General features: G+C 40.5%; 1 protein-coding gene across 1 annotated transcript in view; it reads right to left on the reverse strand.

Moving 5' to 3' along the window:
* NELL2 (neural EGFL like 2) overlaps positions 1-11396 on the reverse strand; it is a 465627-nt gene extending 454231 nt beyond the window's left edge. Inside the window, exon 1 of the mRNA XM_060191433.1 lies at positions 11311-11396. The gene's annotated coding sequence lies outside the window, so the exon portion shown is untranslated. The remainder of the gene's footprint in view (positions 1-11310) is intronic.
* Positions 11397-19532: the final 8136 nt, after the last annotated feature.

Consider the following 19532-nt stretch of genomic DNA (forward strand, 5'->3'; position numbering starts at 1 on the left):
TTGGCAAAGCAACACACTATCCAGATGGGGTATTTCACAGACACTGCCGTCTTTGTTTTTATTGTCAATTTATTTATGCAGGAGATAGAACCTGAGAGCAATTAATAGTAGTCGCAGTCACAAGGACAGTGTAGATGGTATAAGTACGTCAAGCCACAAATGAAAACATAAACCTCTCTGCTCATGTGCATTCAGTGATTTAATATATATACATATATATGTACATATATATCCATATACATATCATTGTTTGGGCTAGAGACAGAGAAAAGCTGGGAGAGAAGGGGAAGCTGGAGGTGGGGGTAGAGGTGGAAGAAAGATCTGTAGAACTGCTTCACCATTTATCGCACACACCCCAGTAGGTGGAGATCAGGGCCTTGAACTGGGTTCCTTGTATGTTCCTTGTATGAGCAATCAGCCAGGTGCTCCACCACCCAGCCCCTCCAGTGATTTTTTTAAAAAACATAACGTGGCTTTCCACCTTCCAGACACCAGGCTGCAGATGTTACCATGACTCCACCCCAATGTCTCTGGGCAGACGACCTCACCAATGTGTCCTGGACCTTCACCTTTCCCGAGCTCTGGTCCACTAAGGAAAGGTAGAAACAGGCTGGGGGTATGGATCGACCTGTCAATGCCTATGCTCAGCACAGAAGCAGCTACAGAAGCCAGAACTCCTACCTTCTGCTCCCCATAAACAACCTTGATCCATACTCCTAGCAGGGGAGAAGTGATAGGATGAAGATAAAAGAGTTCTGCACTCCAGCTCCATCAGCACCCAGAGAGAGAGAAGGAAAAGGAGAGGGACATATGGAGGTAGTTATGATGTCATGAGTGGCTTAGAGAGGAAGAGAGGATTGAATCAGAAAGAGAAGGGGCAACTCTGTATAAATATGGACAGATAGTTGTAGAGAAGATGGTTGGCCCATGTCTACAACTTTAGGGGAACTGTGGTGGATTGCAGTGGGGAGACTGAAGATTTAGAACTCTGGTGGTGGGAATGGTGTGGATTCAAACCCCTGTCGACATGTAATTCTGTAATATAAAAGTATTTTAAAAAAAAAGTAAAAATAAACATAACATGGCTTTCTAACTCACTCCACCACCACCATATAATGCGAACAGTGCAAAGGGAGAAAAGTGAACCACAACCTATCTTCTCCCTGGCAAGAGTTTTCAAATTAGCACATTAACAAATTCACTCCTTCTAAATGTGCAATTCATAAACACAAACTGTTGTCTCAGACATTGATAACTTAAGCAGTTTTCTAAATGTAAAAACATCACAGACTCTCTGCAGTTACACATAGTTAAGAATTGCGTGTAGTGATTTTTTTCTCTTCCTGTCACAATGTACTATTTAATTAAATTTGTGACTTATTAAAATATGATTGGACATTTATTAAGATTGGACATCAACTAAGATTTGTAATATTCTGAGTTGATGTGTAATTTTTATTAAGTAAACCAAGGATGGTCAAAATGAAACTAAAAAGTAGTCACCCGAAAGTTATATTAAAATAGAATGTTCCTGAATATATTTTTTATTAATAGCAATTATTTTATTTCTTCAGGTTTTGTGTCTTATAAGAAAAGACCATAAGTACTCAAAATCATTGTTAAGTTTTCAGAACTATATATTTAAACAGACTTTTAAAAATAAGCCCAATTCTACTAAATGATATAAATAAGAGTTAAGTTCTTGAGGTCTCAAAGGTGGGCTCAGTGGTAGGGCAAGTGCTTTGAATTTGAGAGGCCCTGGATTCAATCCCCAGCACTGCCCAACAAAAAAGGAGAAACAAGGAACATTACAAGTGGCAGAGCAGTGTGCTCTTTCACTCCCCTCCCACTCATTCCCTTCATTACTTAAAATGGAAAACCAAGAGTTAAGCTTCTGAGTCACTATTTCTGTTCATGAAAACATCACCAAATCTCTTTTTCTTTTTGCTACTTGACTTTCATGGAGGAAATGCTGGTTTGCAAGACTGTTGCTGCTTCAGGGGTACAATTTCACATCTCCCCAAAATATGTACTGACCTACCTCGCCCAGGACCCAAAGTGCCCTTCTCCTCCATTTCAGGGAACTGGGCCCCCTTGCTCCCTATGGCCCCCAGTTACACACTACTGAGTGACCCAAGGTCTGTAGACATAGGCCAAGGGCGTGCACACATGCTCATACTCTAGGAAGATCCCAAACACCCCAGTATTAAGACATCATTTGTATTTATTCGTTTTCTTTTTTCTTCCCCCTACATATGACAGGACAGAGAGAAAATGAGAGGGAACAGGGACATAAATACACACACACACATACAGACAGAGAGAGAGAGAGAGAGAGAGAGAGGACCTGCAGAACTGCTTCATGGCTTGTGAAGCTTCTCTCCAGCAGGTGGGGAGCAGTAGGCTTGAACTCAGGTCCCTGAGCATAATAACCTGTGCGGTTACTGAGGTGTGCCACTGTACAGGTCCTGCCACCCCTGTACTTATTCATTTTCTAATTCACATAGGGTAGCCCAAAGCAGAAAACACACCATACAGACAGTAGCTGGGCTAGAAATTCACTTTTTTCCCAATCAATATTATAAGGAAAGGATGTTGATGGAAAGAGAGTATTCAAGGACCTGCTCTAATAATGACATTTTATTTTCCTGGGTAGAGTCCATTGGCACATTAAAAGAGTTCATAGTTCACAAGAAAAATAAATAAAAATTAAAGTCCTTATTAGTAACGGATTCAATTGCCAATTTATCCACAAATTTGGGTAAATCTCTTTTTTTTTTTTTTTTTTGCCACTGGGTTATTGCCAGGGCTCACTGTCTACATGACCCTCCCCTCCCCAGAAGACATTTTTTCCCCTTTTACTGGAGTAGAAGGACAGACACATGTAGGACTGCTCCACCATTCATGAAGCTTCCCAGTCCTATAGTTGGGGGCCCACCACCTAGCCCAACTTAAAAAGACTTACAGCAAAACTGAATTCAGTCCTATATCTAAGATGTTTCCTTGTGTTAATATTTTTTATCATTTTTATTTATTGGATAGAGATAGCCAGAAATTAAGAGGGTAGGGGGAGAGAGAGCAGAGGTTAGAGAGGCCCCTGCAGCACTGCTTCACTATTAGCAAAGCTTTCCCCCTCCAGTTAGAAACTGGAGGCTCGAACCTGGGTCCTTGCACCTTGAAACATATGCACTCAACCAGGTGCACCCCTCTAAGATGTTTCTCTTCAAGAGACAAAACAAAATGCCCAACAAAGTAAATAACTCACTTTTCAAACACCCACAATGCTTCAAAATGCTGTTTGATAAATTTTCTTCTAGTAAGAACAATTTTTAAAGAAAAAATTCTATCAAGAAAAACCACTTACATCTCGTTTCTGGTAATCACTCACAGTGTGCACATTCCTGTTATTTGTTAACAATTCACATTATTCTGGCTTTTCTATACGAATGAACCTATCTAAAAATATCTAAAATCTGGCCTTTTATGAAGTAACAGTCCTACAGTTTCTCTTATATGTCACTTGTAAACATAAAGACATAAGAAAAAGAAATACTTCAAAAAGTAAATTCCTGAAGAGGGAAATGACACTTTGGTGGTAGGTAAAGTATACTGACAAATATCTGGAGATGTAACACTGTGCCCCTAAGACTACAGGCTTGTGAAACAAGACTTCCTCAATTAAAAAGAAAATAATAAACCCGTCTAGAATGAAATAATAAGTAGTACTACAGCGCCATCTCGTGGAACAAATTATCCAATTAGTAAAATGTTGTGATTAGAAAAAAAATGTAACTGAAATTCCTGTCCACCAACTCAAGTTTCTTTTAATGATGATTTCTTTTTAAAAAAACAGCATAATTTGCGGGAGTTGGGCAGTAGTGCGGCAGGTAAAGTGCACATGGTGCAGAGCGCAAGGACCGGCTTAAGAATCCTGGTTTGAGCCCCTGGCTCCCCACCTGCAGGGGAGTCTTTTCACAGATGGTAAGGCAGGTCTTCAGGTGTCTATCTTTCTCTCCCCCTTTCTGTCTTCCCCTCCTCTCTCCATTTCTCTCTGTCCTATCCAACAACAATGACAGCAATAATAACAACGACGATAAACAACAAGGGCATCAAGTTTTTAAAAAAAGAAAGAAAAAAGAAAAAAACGTTGTTTATGTCTCTATTAGACCTTTCCCTGGAATCCTTGAAAATACAGAGTGGTAGAAAAGGAAGAAGGCTTTTCCATTCTTCATTCCAATTTGAAAGCCAAAGGGAATCCTTAACTATAACTGCACTACATCATCTGAAGAACTTGTTATGGAAGCATTTTTCTGAATACTCTTAATCAGAAAGAAGGAACTTTGCTGAGGTCCAAGGGAAAATAAGGGTAACTGTGTGAAATGAGAGCATCATGGATCTTTTATGTTCTTCTTAGTTCAATGAAGCAAAATGCATTGGGAGACTACAAGTACCAAGAACTCGCTAGGCACAGGAAGTGAATGAATGAACAATATACATAATCCCGCCCTCAAGACATTCAGAGGATGGTAAAGTCCACAGGTGATTCTTTTATTTATTTATTTTTATTTTTATTTCATTTGTTTATTTTTATTTTTTATTATCTGTATTTATTGGATAGAGACAGTCAGAAATCGAGAGGGTAGGGGAGATGGAGAGAGAGAGAGAGTGAATGAGAGAGAGAGAGAGACTGAGACCTGTAGCCCTGCTTCACCACTTGCAAAGCCTTCCTCCTGCAGGCAGGGACCAGGGGCTCAAACCTGGGTCCTTGTACATTGTAACATGTGCACTCAACCAAGTGCACCACCACCTGGCCTCCAGATCATTCTTCATTAGGAGTAATGCTTTAGATGGCTAGTTCACAAGATCAAGCTATCTGTAAGACATTTATTAGAAGTGAGGGTTGTGGGGAGGAGACACCTGATAGAGCACACATGTTACAAAGTGTAAAGGACCCAGGTTCAAGCCCCAAGTCCTCACTTGCAGGGGATAAGGGTGAGAAGCAGTGAAGCATGGCTGCAGGTGTCTCTCTCTTTTCTTCTCAATATTTCCCCTTCATTAATGTCTCTCTCTATATATAAATAAATATATTTTTTTTAAAAAAAACTTGAGAGGAAAGAGGAGAAAAAGAAGGTTTTCCACTCATTTTCAATGCTACAGAGCTTTCCTCCACCATCAAAAATCATAGCGTGTCTCTGAAGGCTTTTGAATATAAAAATGGCATAAAGCAAAGAAGAAACAGTCATCATTTTATATAGAAAAAAAAAAAAGAAGCAGAGTGTTCCCAGACCCAAGAAATAAACAACTAAATCATACCTAATGACACACAAAACTAGGTAACAATATAGGAGTAAAAGTAGGAATTGCATGATAAATACACATACGGTATGAAGGAGTTCTTTGCCTGCTCTGGTTGTACTGGCTGAAAAAAAAATTTTTTTTTTTTTGTACTGAACATCAGTTTTATTTTTCCACTCTTATCCTGAATGGGAAAATCCTCTTTGGATTTCTTTCAGACTGTAAAAACAGGCCCAAATGTAAGTCTTTGAGTCTTTCATAAAGCTAAACGGCCTAACCCAAACTTTTGAAAAGCAAGAGATCACTACTCATCATCAAAGTACTTTCCAGACAACTACGAATCCACAAAAGCACAGAGTAAAACCTTCCCTCACATAGAATTAGGCATCCTCTCTCCTTCCTCTGTCCTTCCATAGCAACTTGTTCATAATTCAGTACATAATCTCACACTTCATGCTTTATTAATCATTAACTATCTGCCTCCTTCTTCTATGACTGTGAGCACTTAAAAAACAAAGGGTGGGGGAGTCAGACAGTAGCATAGCAGGTTAAGTGATGTGGCATGAAGCACAAGGACCAGTGTAAGGATCCTGGTTCAAGGCCCTGGCTCCCCACCTGCATGGGAGTCGCTTCACAGGCAGTGAAACAGGTCTACAGGTGAAAGATTCTCTCCCCCTCCTTGTCTTCCCCTCCTCTCTCCATTTCACTCTGTCATATCTAACAATGACGACATCAATAACAACAACAATAATAACTGTAACAACAATAAAAAACAAGGGCAACAAAAGGGGAGATAAATAAATATAAAATAAATAAACAAAGGGTGGCTATTTGGCTTTACAGGGGGAGGGGGGAGAATGGGATGGAATGGGATACAGTCTTTTGGTGGTAGGAATGGTGTTTATGTGCACTCCTACTAACTTGTAGTCATATAAATTGAATAATAAAAAAAAAAAAGACTGTCGGAAGATGGCGGACTGAGAAGCTGCTAGTGGCTTGAGCTCTGATCACATCTTCTGGAAATGGTAGGATTTTCTGCCTTTAGTAGGCCAATCAATAAGGGGTCCTAGCGGTGACACCAAGGAGGTGACTATAACTTAATTTGGGTTAAGAATTAGAGTAGAAAAAAAGGGAACAAAAACTTTTTTTCCTTTTAATTATTAAGCACACCGCCTCCCCTCCCCTCCAACCAGTCCCTGGGGACCAGCTCCTAGCAGAATCCCCTGCTGAGCTTCTGTCTTTACCAAATTCCTGTCCCACCAGGGAGTATCATTCATTCTAAGTCTATACCCTTCTGAAACCTCTGGCTCTTTTTTCTTTCTAAGTAGCCAACCCCCCCCCACCTCACCCCGATAGCTAATTAAATAATTAAAAGTAAATAAATTAACTTAAAAACTCTTTCCTTTCACTGCTCTTTTATGACTGTTCTTTTTCCTATCTTTTTCTTTTTTCTCTCTCTTTTTTATTCTTTTTCTCATTCTTGTCATCCTTTCTTCTTTAATCCTACAGCTCCCAAAGCCACAGGCCCCAGCCCCCACACCACCAAAAAAAAGACTGTCTTACCCATCCTTATATTCACAAGGATACTAATCACAGTGCATATTCAGCACTTATAACCTGTTTTCCTGGATTGAGTCTGTTATACATTTATTTATCTATTTATTTATTTATTTATTTATTTATTTTTGGATACAACAGAGAGAAATGGAGAGAGGAGGGGAAGACAGAGTGGGAGACAGAAAGACAGACCTTTAGTGAAGTGACCCCCATCCACCGCAGGTGGGGAGGTGGGGGCTTGAGCCGGGATCCTTATACCGGTCCTTGCACTTTGAGCCATGTGTGCTTAACCTGCTCCATTACCACCCAGCCCCCAGTCAATTATACATTTACAGTGGTATTTGTGTGTGGTGAAAATCTTGCCCTCCTCATGTAAAAATCAAGCAGTCATTCCATAAGATACCGCAGCCATTACTGAGCTATGGTTGTACTGATTTATTTCCAAAGTTGTCACTTGCCAGCGTTTCCTGTAGGGTTTTCAACCCTGAGTCTACTTTCCCAATGATAGGGACAACGTTTCATCTCATGGTAAGGTGTCTGCTTTTCACTCCCACCACTCATACAAGTCTTCCTCCACCATCATACACCAGTGTAGACATGTCTGCACCTCTCCAATCTGAACATCCCTGGAAGTCCTTTGTTTTCCCTTCATTTGAATGGAACTTGAAGGAATCATGTTAAGTGAGATAACTCAGAAGAAGAAAGAAGAAAACTGATGACATCTGATGGAAACTAAGAGTTGAAAAAAAAAAAGGAAGGGTCACTTCACAGGTGGTGAAGCAAGTCTGCAGGTGTCTCTCTTTCTCTCCCCTTCTCTGTCTTCCCCTCCTCTCTCAATTTATCTCTGTCCTATCCAACAACAATAACAGCAGTAACAATGATAATAATAACAATAATGATAAAACAACAAGGGCAACAAGAAGGAAAAAGTGGGCTCCAGGAACAATGGATTCATAGTGCAGGCACTGAGCCCCAGCAATAACCCTGGAGGCAAAAAAAAAATCCATCTGGAATCCAATTTCTATTTTTTAACTAACTTATTTCTGTTTAGTTTGATCACATATTCACATCAGTGAACTTGACTTTGAACACCAAAAACACAAACAATTAAAGTCACCAACTGTTAACTAACACGAAAGTCAAGCTCTAAGTTCTCTAAGAAAATAGCTACAGAACAAGAAATCAGACATGCCCTAAACTTACTGTGTGCTTGGGTTCAAAAACAGGGAAGAAGAATGCAAGCATGGCTGCCCTTCATCTATGTCCATCGAAAACCTAACTCTCAGCAATTCTCTTTATAAAGGAGGATCAACACTTGTACAAGTATTCCTTAAAAAAAAAAAAAAAAAACAAGTTGGAAATTGCTTTGCAAAGAAGGAATCCTTCAGCAGTCATTAAATAAGAAGAAAAAAATCTTGATGTGGAGAAACAATTCACTTAGCCTCCGTAGGGTCAAGAACTGAGGTATCACCTAGACAGTTTGAGGCTGACACAGGGGAGTTGCACTATGCAGTGAGGGTGAGAGTGTTTTCAGACACCTAGCATGGGGAGATAAGAAACTGACCTCATGAGTCAACATTTGTACCGTAAGACTTTATCCCTAATAAAATGATTTGAACGAATTAAAAAAAAAAAAAAAACACCAGGTAGGTAAGTAGAGTATCTCAAAAGAAAAGAAAAAAAAAAAAAGGACTTGCCAGAGGACTTGCATCCTTGTAATACAAAATGCTAATAAGCACAAGGTTCATGTTGTAATCTATGCCTTCACTTCTACTTTTGTTAAACAAGATAATTAAGCAAAAGTTCCAGACATAGTGTGCATTATTTGTTTCACTCCCTTTTCTGTCTGAAAACAAAAAAGACTAGAAGCATGTTTCTCAGCTCCTTAGAAAAAAATTATTAAAACTCTCAGTTTCACATGGGACGACCTTGCAGATGGCACTGTTTCTAACACGGTTGCAGATACTACACACAGGCTAGCACTTAAGAGTACTGGGAACATGTATACATGGATCCACAGGCAAGGGGCAACTATATACCTCAAAGGAAAAGGGCTTCATCATCATCCTCCATGATTAGACTTAGACCTAATAAGCCTGGCATTCTAGTTGAATGTTCTAAAGAAGGAATCAGAAGCTCACTAAGCATATATTTATTTGCAAGATTATAAGATAATAGAGATATAATTCCACATCACTCCCACTACCAAAGTTCTGTGTTCCCACTGACCTCCAGCAATAATTGTCCTAGTTCTCCCAAGGCCACAGATAAAATTTAAAAAAAAGAAGAAGAAAAAGCCAAATTGTACCAATACAGAAATCCTACTGATGGCTGACTGAAAATATGTGTGGTATTACCCATGTTTTCAAGCATCTACCAGGAGTCTTGGAACATATCATTTGCAAATAGAGGAAGACTACTGCATTGACTTTATTCTTATGCTTCCATTGACTAAATTGGAGTAATTAACTGCCGTCTCTCAGGATCTGTCTACTTCTAGCATCAAGTTGGCAAGGATTCTTTGCTTCGTCATTAAGTCTCCTTCCTCATCTTTTCCACTGTCAGAGCTCAGTAAATATTTGTAGGGCTGAATTTAATCACTTTACTGTATTCAGTTCACTGATCAGATCTTGAGTAACATTCAGCAGAAAAATAATTATAGATGGCTCATCTTTTCTACAAGCTGTGCTTAATCTCAATACTCTCTTCATTTCCTCATCTGAAGATAATTTCTCCTGGTCTCTGCTACTCCAGTCACTTCTACGTGGCCTAGGAGAGCCAATAACTGGGGTCTAGAGCACTCCTTTATTTACACAACTTTGAAAGACCCAAAGGAGTTTCCAATCAAAGAGAGTCTCCTTCACCTCTAAGATTATAACTATTTCCCAATTGCTTCCTGGTATGATTTTTTTTTTTCATCGTTAAGCTCTTGTAAAATAGCACCGCCAATCCAAACCCAGCTCCTGGCATCCCTCTCTTCCAAAGCTTAAATAATTTCCCCTTGTATGGTAAAATAAAGTCAAGCTAAGTTAGCCTGGCAGGTGATTCCCTCCTTCCTAGTAAACCACCCCCCCCAGGCTGTTTGTACTTCTCTGATGATACTGCTCTTATGTTAATGTCAAATTTCTTAAATTCTAAAATCAGAAACATAAAATCATGAATAATCAAAATTACCCTGGAAAAGTCTGTTGATGGGGGCTTGCCTGGAGAACACCAACTGGTTCAGCACAGCCATTTTTCTCTCCAGCCTTGGAGCAGATTCCCGTTTCTTCAGCTGAGCACCAGATGAAGTAGTAGGCTTGCTTTTAGGGTACAATGTATAGGAAAAATGTATACGTGCACGTCTTTAAAAACCAGAATCACACTTAGCTCAGCGATAAACTCACATTGAATGAAGAGACTTCCCCTTCACCCCCTACCAAAAAAAATAAAAACAGAGAAACTGAGGGGACTACTACTGACTCATTCCTTCCCATCAGGTTCATTTCAAGGAATCATTGGAACGAATGATAGGCACTGTTGTGGGCAGTAGTTAAACCCCTCTCCCTCTCTCTCTTCCTCTCTCTCTGTCCCCCACCCCATTTGTTTCTGTGATCATTTGCTTTGCTAAAATCATAGTATTCCATCGTAATATCTTCTTTAAGCTGTTTAGAAACTTGTCTTTACTTCACTCCCTGAATTTTGAGGATGATTTTGAATCATGCCCTGTTCCCATTTGCCACTTCATAAGCAGCTAACACTGTCACTCTGTAAATATTTTTTCCAACAAAGCTTTGCTTTGATTTGTTGATAAATTTTAAGGGGATATAACAGCATAGTGTTTCACAGTATGTGCCTATTAAACATTTTTCCCATCTTATTAAAGTTTTTGAGATATGCCCAAGAGACAAGTCTTTTCGGTGTTGATTATTTAAAGACAGTAACTTTTTTGCTCCCAAAGTAACTTGTTCTACTTTGAACACAATAATAAAATAAGATCCGAAAAGCCCAGCGGAAGCAGTAAAATAGGTATTTGCTATCTTACTATATTTGGTTATCAAAATTCACAGGTTAAAATTTATGTGCATTTAAATACAAACACATATATTTCCATTCCACGATGATACGAATAATCTAGAGTCGTTCCGTTCAATTAATACCACGGTGTCATCATTATATGAAAATGATGAGATGAAAAGCTGACAGGACCCCTACCTGAGACTATGGGAGATCTGCCCAGGTTTTCAGATAATACTCTGTCCATACATCGTCGACAACAGCAAAGCCCCTGATCAAATCATAGCTACCCTGCCCCGTGTCAGCTCAGGTTTTCCTGGGACGATGTTAAACTTGACTTGGAGAAAGTACAAGGCTCCAGGGCTGCCTGGGGGAGGGGGGCCAGTTTAGATAAACCTCCCTGCGTGTTTGGAGGGATAAATAAGTCGACTTGGGACTTGCTGCCACATCTTGTAGATATACCTGTGTTGGGTTCTTCCAGAAATCCAGGGTCCACATCCACCCTGGCGCGGCCCAGGGGACACCACGGGGGGATCTGGGGCTTCATCTTAGCTCAGGCAGAGCTGGAGGACCTGCCCCACCAGCACCTAAAGGGAAGCTTGGGGGGGGGGGGGCACTCTGGGCGGTGTCACACAGCCTGGCTTCCCCTCCGGCAACATCCACGGAGCTTTAAGAATGTTCCTAGGGACAGGTGGTGCCAGAGTGCAGAGGGGCGCTTCCTCCGGGAAGCATCGCTGCAGAGCGCCCTCTGGCGGCCCAGGGAGGAAAACAGCCGCCACTAAGGCTGGCAAGGGGACCAATGAGCGCAGGAGCATGGACTTTGTGAAGCTCATTCAAAGAATCTTGTAGGTAGGTCACTGATGCCTTCTGTGGGCTTAGCAGAGAAAGACCTCTCTTGCCTTGCAGTTTCAAGTGTCTTACTTGTATCCACCGCCGTTGCCCTGAAGGAGAAAAGTGCTCGGTCGGAATTAGGAAATGCCAGACTCCAGACAAATTCCTGGTTCCCTTTACCTATGGTTTAATTGTTTAAACTCTCAGCTACCCACAGTCAGTTGAAGTTCAATTAAGTATATTTTATTAGTAGTTATTGTTAATAGTTTACCTGCCATAAACATAATTTAAACTCTTATGTGTGGATAAATAGTAAAAACAGAATATATATGGGAGTCGGGCGGTGGTAGCGCAGCGGGTTAAGCGCACATGGCACAAAGCACAGGGACCAGAGTAAAGATCCCGGTTTGAGCCCCCGGCTCCCCACCTGCAGAGGAGTCGCTTCACAGGTGGTGAAGCAGGTCTGCAGGTGTCTGTCTTTCTCTCCCACTGTCTTCCCCTCCTCTCTCCATTTCTCTCTGTCCTAGCTAGCAATGACGACATTAATAACAACAACAAATAATAACCACAACAACAGTAAAAAAAAAAACAGAATATATACATATAAACACTATATATATATATATATATATATATATATATATATATATATATATATATATATAGTTTGGTACTTCTGAGGTTTCAGACATCCACTAGGAGTCTGGGAACAAGCCTCCCTTGAATAAGGGACGACTACTGCATTACTGTCAACAGAATGGGTGTTCAAAAAGACTGTAAAGGATATGTAAGAACTATAAAATAAAATTAAGTGAAAGAAAAAAAGTTTCTGGTTAGACAGGCTGGAAGCCAAAGTCCAGCTTTTTTTATTTATTAGATTAAATATATAGTTTATTTTTTATTAAAATATAGTTTATTTCTATGTGTCTTGGTACTTCATAAATGCACATAGAAAAAATTTTTTTAAAAAAAACAGAAAATGCTTCAAAATACTCTGCTGTTGGGGGGTGGGATGGATAAACCTCTATTTGTGGATCTCAGTTGGAAATTAGACAGGATATCTATCACTTCACCTCCTAATGTGTCACAGGTGGGATCTAGTACAAAGCACATTCATTGCAAAGTGTTTTTGCAGCATTTCTGAGCATTCACTAATTTTCATAAAATATTAAAGCCTTTCCTAAGACATGCAGTGGCTAATTAAAAGTGATTTCTTGAGGAGTTCAGCTTTTTCAATTGTTAACAGGATATGGTGAATGATTGTAATGTTTAATGTCTCTAATCTTCAGTCTCCTTCTCTAGAAAAGACTTGCTATTTGGTATCAACCGTGCTTCAAAAATAGACTGTAGTTGCTAAAAAGGAAGTTAAATTGTATGTTTTGTTAAGTCACTTAAAATTTTTCAAGATGTATTTTATTGTTTACATGTAAGAGTTTCCCATGAGACACAGACAGAAAAAAACCAGAGCACACACTGGTACACGGTGCTGTGGATTGAACCATGAGCCTCAAGCAGATGAGCACAGCACTACCAATGGAGCCATTTCTCCAGTTGCTAAGCAACTTAGTGCAATTGGAATCTCAGATACTCCATGTGTGTGTCCCCAAGACTCTTAAATAAAATTAGCATCTCCGGAACAGGTGATAGCCTATTGGTTCTGCAGAAAGACTAATGGGCTGGGCAGTGGGGGTAGATAGCAAAATGGTTATGCAAAGAGACTCTCCAAAGTCCCAGGTTCAATCCCTTACACCACCATAAGCCAGAACTGATCAGCTCTGGTAAAAAAAAAAAAAAGACTTTACTATCAGAAGCTGTGGGGTCCCAAGTTCAAGTTCAATCAACAGCACCACCATAAAGCAGAGTTGAGCAGTGTTCTGTCTTAAAATACACAGTAGTGATAGTAATGTTGTTATTAATATTATCTGACATCTCAGTCAAGATACCATCTAGACTTCAGACTAGTCAAAACTAGACTTGGTGGAGTATCAGAATGCCCCCCAAAAGTCTACTATTCATAAACCTGCAATGTTTTGTACTTTAGATTTTCAATAGTTCTCACAGACATCAAATTGTGGTCTATCTAAACCCCAACTGGCATGGCCAATCTGTTTAAACTAATTTTTTTTAATATTTATTTATTATATTTTGTTGCCCTTGTTTTATTGTTGTCATCATTGTTGGATAGGACAGAGAGAAATGAAGAAAGGAGGGGCAGAGAAAGATAGACACCTACAGACCTGCTTCACCACTTGTGAAGTGACTCCCCTGCAGGTGGGGAGCCAAGGGCTCTAACCAGGAATCTTAAGCTGATTCTTGTGCTTTGCGCCGCATTCGCTTAACCTGCTGTGCTACCGCCCAACTCCCTGTTTAAAATGAATTTTCATGTGATACCTTTGGTTCCCCAAGGGACAAAGAGTATCTTTCTGAACTGCAGTTGCCAAATGAGAAGAGGGGGGCAGGGTGGAAGATTATATATAAATTCAGGAAGCAGTGTTGCACCTGGTAGAACACAAGCATTATCAGGTTAAAGGACCCAGGTTGAAGGCCCTGGTACCCACATACAGGCTCAACCTTCATCTGCTGGAGCAGTACTGCTCATGTCTATCGTCCTCTCTCCCTCTCATTTTCTTTCTTTCTTTCTTTTTTTATTATCTTTATTTATTGGTTAGAGACAGCCAGAAATTGAGAGGAAAGGGGGGTAATAGAGAGGGCAAGAGACAGAGAGAGACACCTGCAACACTGTTTCACCACTGGCAAAGTTTTCCCCCTACAGGGGGAAACTAACCAGGGGCTCAAACTTGTACATTGCAACATGTACAGAAATCCAAAACATCGGGAATCAGGCGGTAGTGCAGCGGGTTAAGCCCAGGTGGCACAAAGCGCAAGGACCAGCCTAAGGATCCCAGTTCAAGCCCTCAGCTCCCCGCCTGCAGGGGAGTTGCTTCACAAGCGATGAAGCAGGTCTGCAGGTGTCTATCTTTCTCTCCCCCTCTCTGTCTTCCCCTCCTCTCTCCATTTCTATGTAATATTTTCATTTATTTTTATCTTATTTTATTTAATAGGATTGAAAGAAATTGATAAGGGAGGGGAAATGAGAGAGAAAGAAACATGGGGCTGGGTGGTGGCGCACCTGATTAAGCGCTCAGATTACAGTGCACAAGGATCCAGGTTCAAGCCCCTGGTCCCCACCTGCAGGGGGAAAGCTTCACGACTGGTGAAGCAGGCCTGCAGCTGTCTCTGAGACTCTCCCTCTCTATCACCCCCTTCCCTCTCACTTTCTCTCTGTCTTTATCCAATAAATAAATAAAGATAACTTTTCCATGTTCAGCGAGGAAGCAATTACAGAAACCAGACCTCCCACCTTCTGCACCCCATAATGATCCTGGGTCTATCCTCCCAGAGGGATAAAGAATAGGAAAGCTATCCAGGGAGGGGATGGGATACAAAGTTCTGGTGGTGGGAATTGTGTGGAGTTGTACCTCTCTTATCCTATGATTTTTGTCAGTGTGTCCTTTTATAAATAAATTTTTTAGAAATGGGGAAAATAGCCGCCAGGAGCAGTGGATTCATAGTGCAGGCACTGAGCCCCAGCAATAACCCTGGAGGCAAAGTAAATAAATAAATATTTAAAAATAAATAAATAAATTACATTCCTAAGGCCTCAGAAAGTCCCAGTTTCAATGGCCAGTACCATCACAAGTCAGAACTGAGCAGTGCTCTAGTAAAAATAAACAAATAAATATTAAAAAGTTAAGAAATGACAATAAAAATTTTTAAAAAAACCTTTTCTCTTACATATTGCTATGGCTCACAAAGGAACACAGCTCAAACTAGTTACCTCCAGATCTTCACATCCTCCTCCTTGAGACAGTTACCCAGATTAGCCCACTGGGTCACAAAACAGATGGCAGAATGCCTGAAGCCAGAAATGTAAACACCCCAGAGTCCGTTTGACTGTTGCCCCCCAAAAGGGTCAAAAGTCAGAAATCAAAATGTATAAGGCAAGCTTTCTGCTGAGATTCTTTTGGCCCTAGAGAATGCTTAAAAAAGCAAGAGCCTTGGGCAGAGGAGACAGCATAATGGTTGTGCAAAAAGACTTTCATGCCTGAGGCTCAGAGGTCCCAGATTCAGTCTCTTGAACACCATAAACTAGAGCTGAGTAGTATTTCTCTCTCTCTCTCTCTCTCTCTCTCTCTTTCTATTTGTGTGTATGTGTATCTTTCTCTCTGTTCTCCCTCGGTGTGTCTGTTACTCTCATTAGAATAAATATTTTAAAAAGAAAAGAACAAAAACAAACAAAAAATAAATGCCTCCATCTGGGAAGCCCTGAGGGACAAAAGACCTCTAGACATAGTATAATGCCAGAATACACGGGCCTGGGAGTGAGGCAGAAGGGACTCCAAATCCCTGTTTAGTTACTTACTCCTCCCATGACCCGGAGTCAGTTATTCTGGGCAGTCACACAGAAAAATGGGGATATTTATAGATTCATTAAATGTCACTGCAATAAGTCAAAGTGTGGGTAAATTTCCAGGCAGAGTGCAGGAACTCAAAAATTGATACTTACAATGCTACTTTGGCCTGATTCAACATTAAGATTTGATTGGGTTAATAATTAGCTGGACCTTTTTCCAGCCATGACATCATCTCCCCAGACAATAACTTGTATCCACCTGCATATCAGATGTCAGGCTCAGGGGGGGAAAAAATTAGTATAGTCATGGTTCCTTTGGAATATAACTAAAATCGGCCTATTAGCTATCTACAACCACCACCACCCCAACTCTTCAACTGCTCTATTCCAGCCTTTAGGTTCATGATTAGTCAACTATTTGTTTGGCTTTATATGTTAACTCTCTTTTTAGCCACCAGGTTCCAGATGCTAGCATGATGCCAACCAGACTTCCCTGAACAGACAACCCCACCAATGTGTCCTGGAGCTCCGCTTCCCCAGAGCCCTGCCCCACTAGGGAAAGAGAGAGACAGGCTGAGAGTATGGATCCACCTGCCAATGTCCATGTTCAGAGAGGAAGCAATTACAGAAGCCAGACCTTCCACCTTCTGTACCCATAATGGCCCTGGCTCCATACTCCCAGGGGGATAAAGTACAGGAAAGCTATCAGGGGAGGGAATGGGATACAGAGTTCTGGTGGTGGGAACTGTATGGAGCATTACTTCTCTAATTCTATGGTTTTGTCAGTGTTTCCTTTTTCTAAATAAAAAATTTTTAAAAATAAAAAGAATTAGCTGGAAACAGGACTGGAGTGATAATATAATGATTATGCAAAAAAGACTTTTATGCTTGAGGCTACTCCTACCACCACCATTAAGCCAGAGCTGAGAGAAAAAGGAAGGAAGGAAGGAAGGGAAGGAAGGAAGAAATATTAGCTTGACAAGATAGCTTACCTGGACAGTGTTCTTGCTTTGTCATGGGCACAATCTAGGTTCAAGCTCGAGCTCTCACAGAAACTTTGTTGTGATGCCATCCTATCTATCTATCTATCTATCTATATCTCTGTCACTTGCATCCTATCTGAAAAAGCTCACAGGAAAGCCCTAGCATTAACAAAATAAATAAATTAATTAACACATGCATACAGTTTTTAGACTTTGCTCATAGTAAATCTCACCTTTGTGGGGTTTTTTCTTCCCTTCAACCCTTTCATCCATATTATGCCTTGAAGCTATTGCATCTGTCTTGAATTTTTAAATTTATGACTTCCCACATTGGACTTGAGCTCTTTGAAAACAGCAACCATTGAGTTTATGACAGATTAATGTTCCATACTTCAGGCACATTTATCTACTTCATGATAGAACAGATACCCAAGAAATCAGCTGTGTTCTCTAAAAGAGCCCAAGCAACAGCATAATTGTAGTTGCTTTTATATCTGTGTTGACAGCTCATGATTCCCTGTAGATTGCAAGCCAAGAAACAGTTTAAATCAGTAGTTTATGGAAAAAATTCTGTTCATATTTTTTATATTAAGCATATAAAGTGTTTTAAAGAACTGTGAGGTAGGGGATGGGCAGGCTCACCTGGTTGAGTGCACATTTTACCATGCACAATGACCAAGTTCAAGCTCCCTTCTTCCACCTTCTGGGGTGAAGCTTCATGGGTGGTGAAAAAGTGCTGTGTCTCTCTTTCTCTAACTCTCCCTTCTCAATTTATAACTGTCTTAATCTAATTTTTAAAAAAGGAGAAGAGGGGGGAGTCGGGCAGTAGTGCAGCGAGTTTAGCGCAATAGTATGAAGCGCAAGAACCAGTTTAAGGATCCCGGTTCGAGCCCCCGGCTCCTCACCTTGTAGGGGAGTCGCTTCACAAGTGGTGAAGCAGGTCTGTAGGTGTCTATCTTTCTCTTCCCTTCTCTGTCTTCCCCTCCTCTCTCCATTTCTCTCTGTCTTATCCAACAATGACGACAACAAATGTTATGCCCAGAGGTTCAAGTCCCGATTTCACACAAAGAAGACCAGAGTCACATGCAATAGTAAGAGCCTTTATTAGCAAGCTTAAGCTTGGGCAGCCGACACCCTTCCACACAAGGGGAAAGTCTGCGACCCCGATCATTTTTCATCCCACCTTTTTATAGTTATCACAGGTTGGGTACAGGTGGAAATATTTACATGGAAAAATATTTACAAGGAACAATTGGTTTCGGGTTAATAGCTGTTCTCAATATTCGGAGCTTTCCTTGAACCTTACACAATAACTACAACAATAATAAAAACAACTACAACAATAATAAAAACAACAAGGGCAACAAAAGGAAATAAATAAATAAATAAATATCTTTTTTAAATGGCCTCCAGGAGCAGTGGATTCGTAGTGCAAGCACAGAGCCCCAGTAATAACCCTGAAGGCAAATAAATAAATAAATAAAATTAAATTAAATTAAATTAAAAGGAGAAAAGGAAAGACATGGCTTCTGGGAGCAGCGGATTTATAATGCCACCATGAAGCCCCCAGAATAATCCTGGTGACAGTGAAAATAATCATCATCATAATAATTTTTTAAAAAGAACTAGGAGGAGGGTTGGGCAGTAGCGCCTCAGGTTGAGCGCACGTGGTGCAAAGTGCAAGGACCAGCATAAGGGTCCCCGGTGCAAGCCTCCAGCTCCCCACCTGCAGGGTAGTCGCTTCACAGGTGGTGAAGCAGGTCTGTAGGTGTCTCTCTTTCTCTCCCCCTCTTTGTCTTCCCCTCCTCTCTCCATTTCTCTCTGTCCTATCCAACAATGACAACAACAATAATAACTACAACAACAAAACAACAAGGACTACAAAATGGGAAAAATGGCCTCCAGGAGCAGTGGATTTATAGTGCAGGCACAGAGCCCCAGCAATAGCCCTGGAGGCAAAAAAAAAAAAAAAAAACAACTATGAGGTAAACACAATAAATACGTTAATAGAAGGGATGTGGGGCTAGAGCGATAGTATGATGGTTATGCAAAAAGTACTTGTATGCCTGAGGCTCTGAGATCCCAGATTCAATCCCAGCACTACCAAAATTCAGAGCTAAGCAGTGTTCTGATTAAAATAATGGTCATGATAATAACAGAATGAATGCAAACATTATTACACTGATTTGGTTTTTTAAAAGCACTTATTCTGATTTAAAATTCTGTCTTTTTTATCTAAAAAAAAAACAAAACATCAATTCAGCACAAGGAGCACAGTAAATGAGTTAAAAGATGGGTTCCTTCTTCTTTCCCATCTTGTTTCATTTCTTTCTTCCTTCCTCCCTTCCCTTCCTCCCTCCCTTTCTGGGTAGTTGAGTGTTAAAATCACTAGGTTCAGTCAAGCAAGCTATGTTCTAATATGCTTTTTCCATCTTTTTCCCGTCTCTTGTTTTTCT

This window comes from Erinaceus europaeus, chromosome 5, assembly GCF_950295315.1.
Source record: "Erinaceus europaeus chromosome 5, mEriEur2.1, whole genome shotgun sequence".
Classification (NCBI taxonomy): domain Eukaryota; kingdom Metazoa; phylum Chordata; class Mammalia; order Eulipotyphla; family Erinaceidae; genus Erinaceus; species Erinaceus europaeus.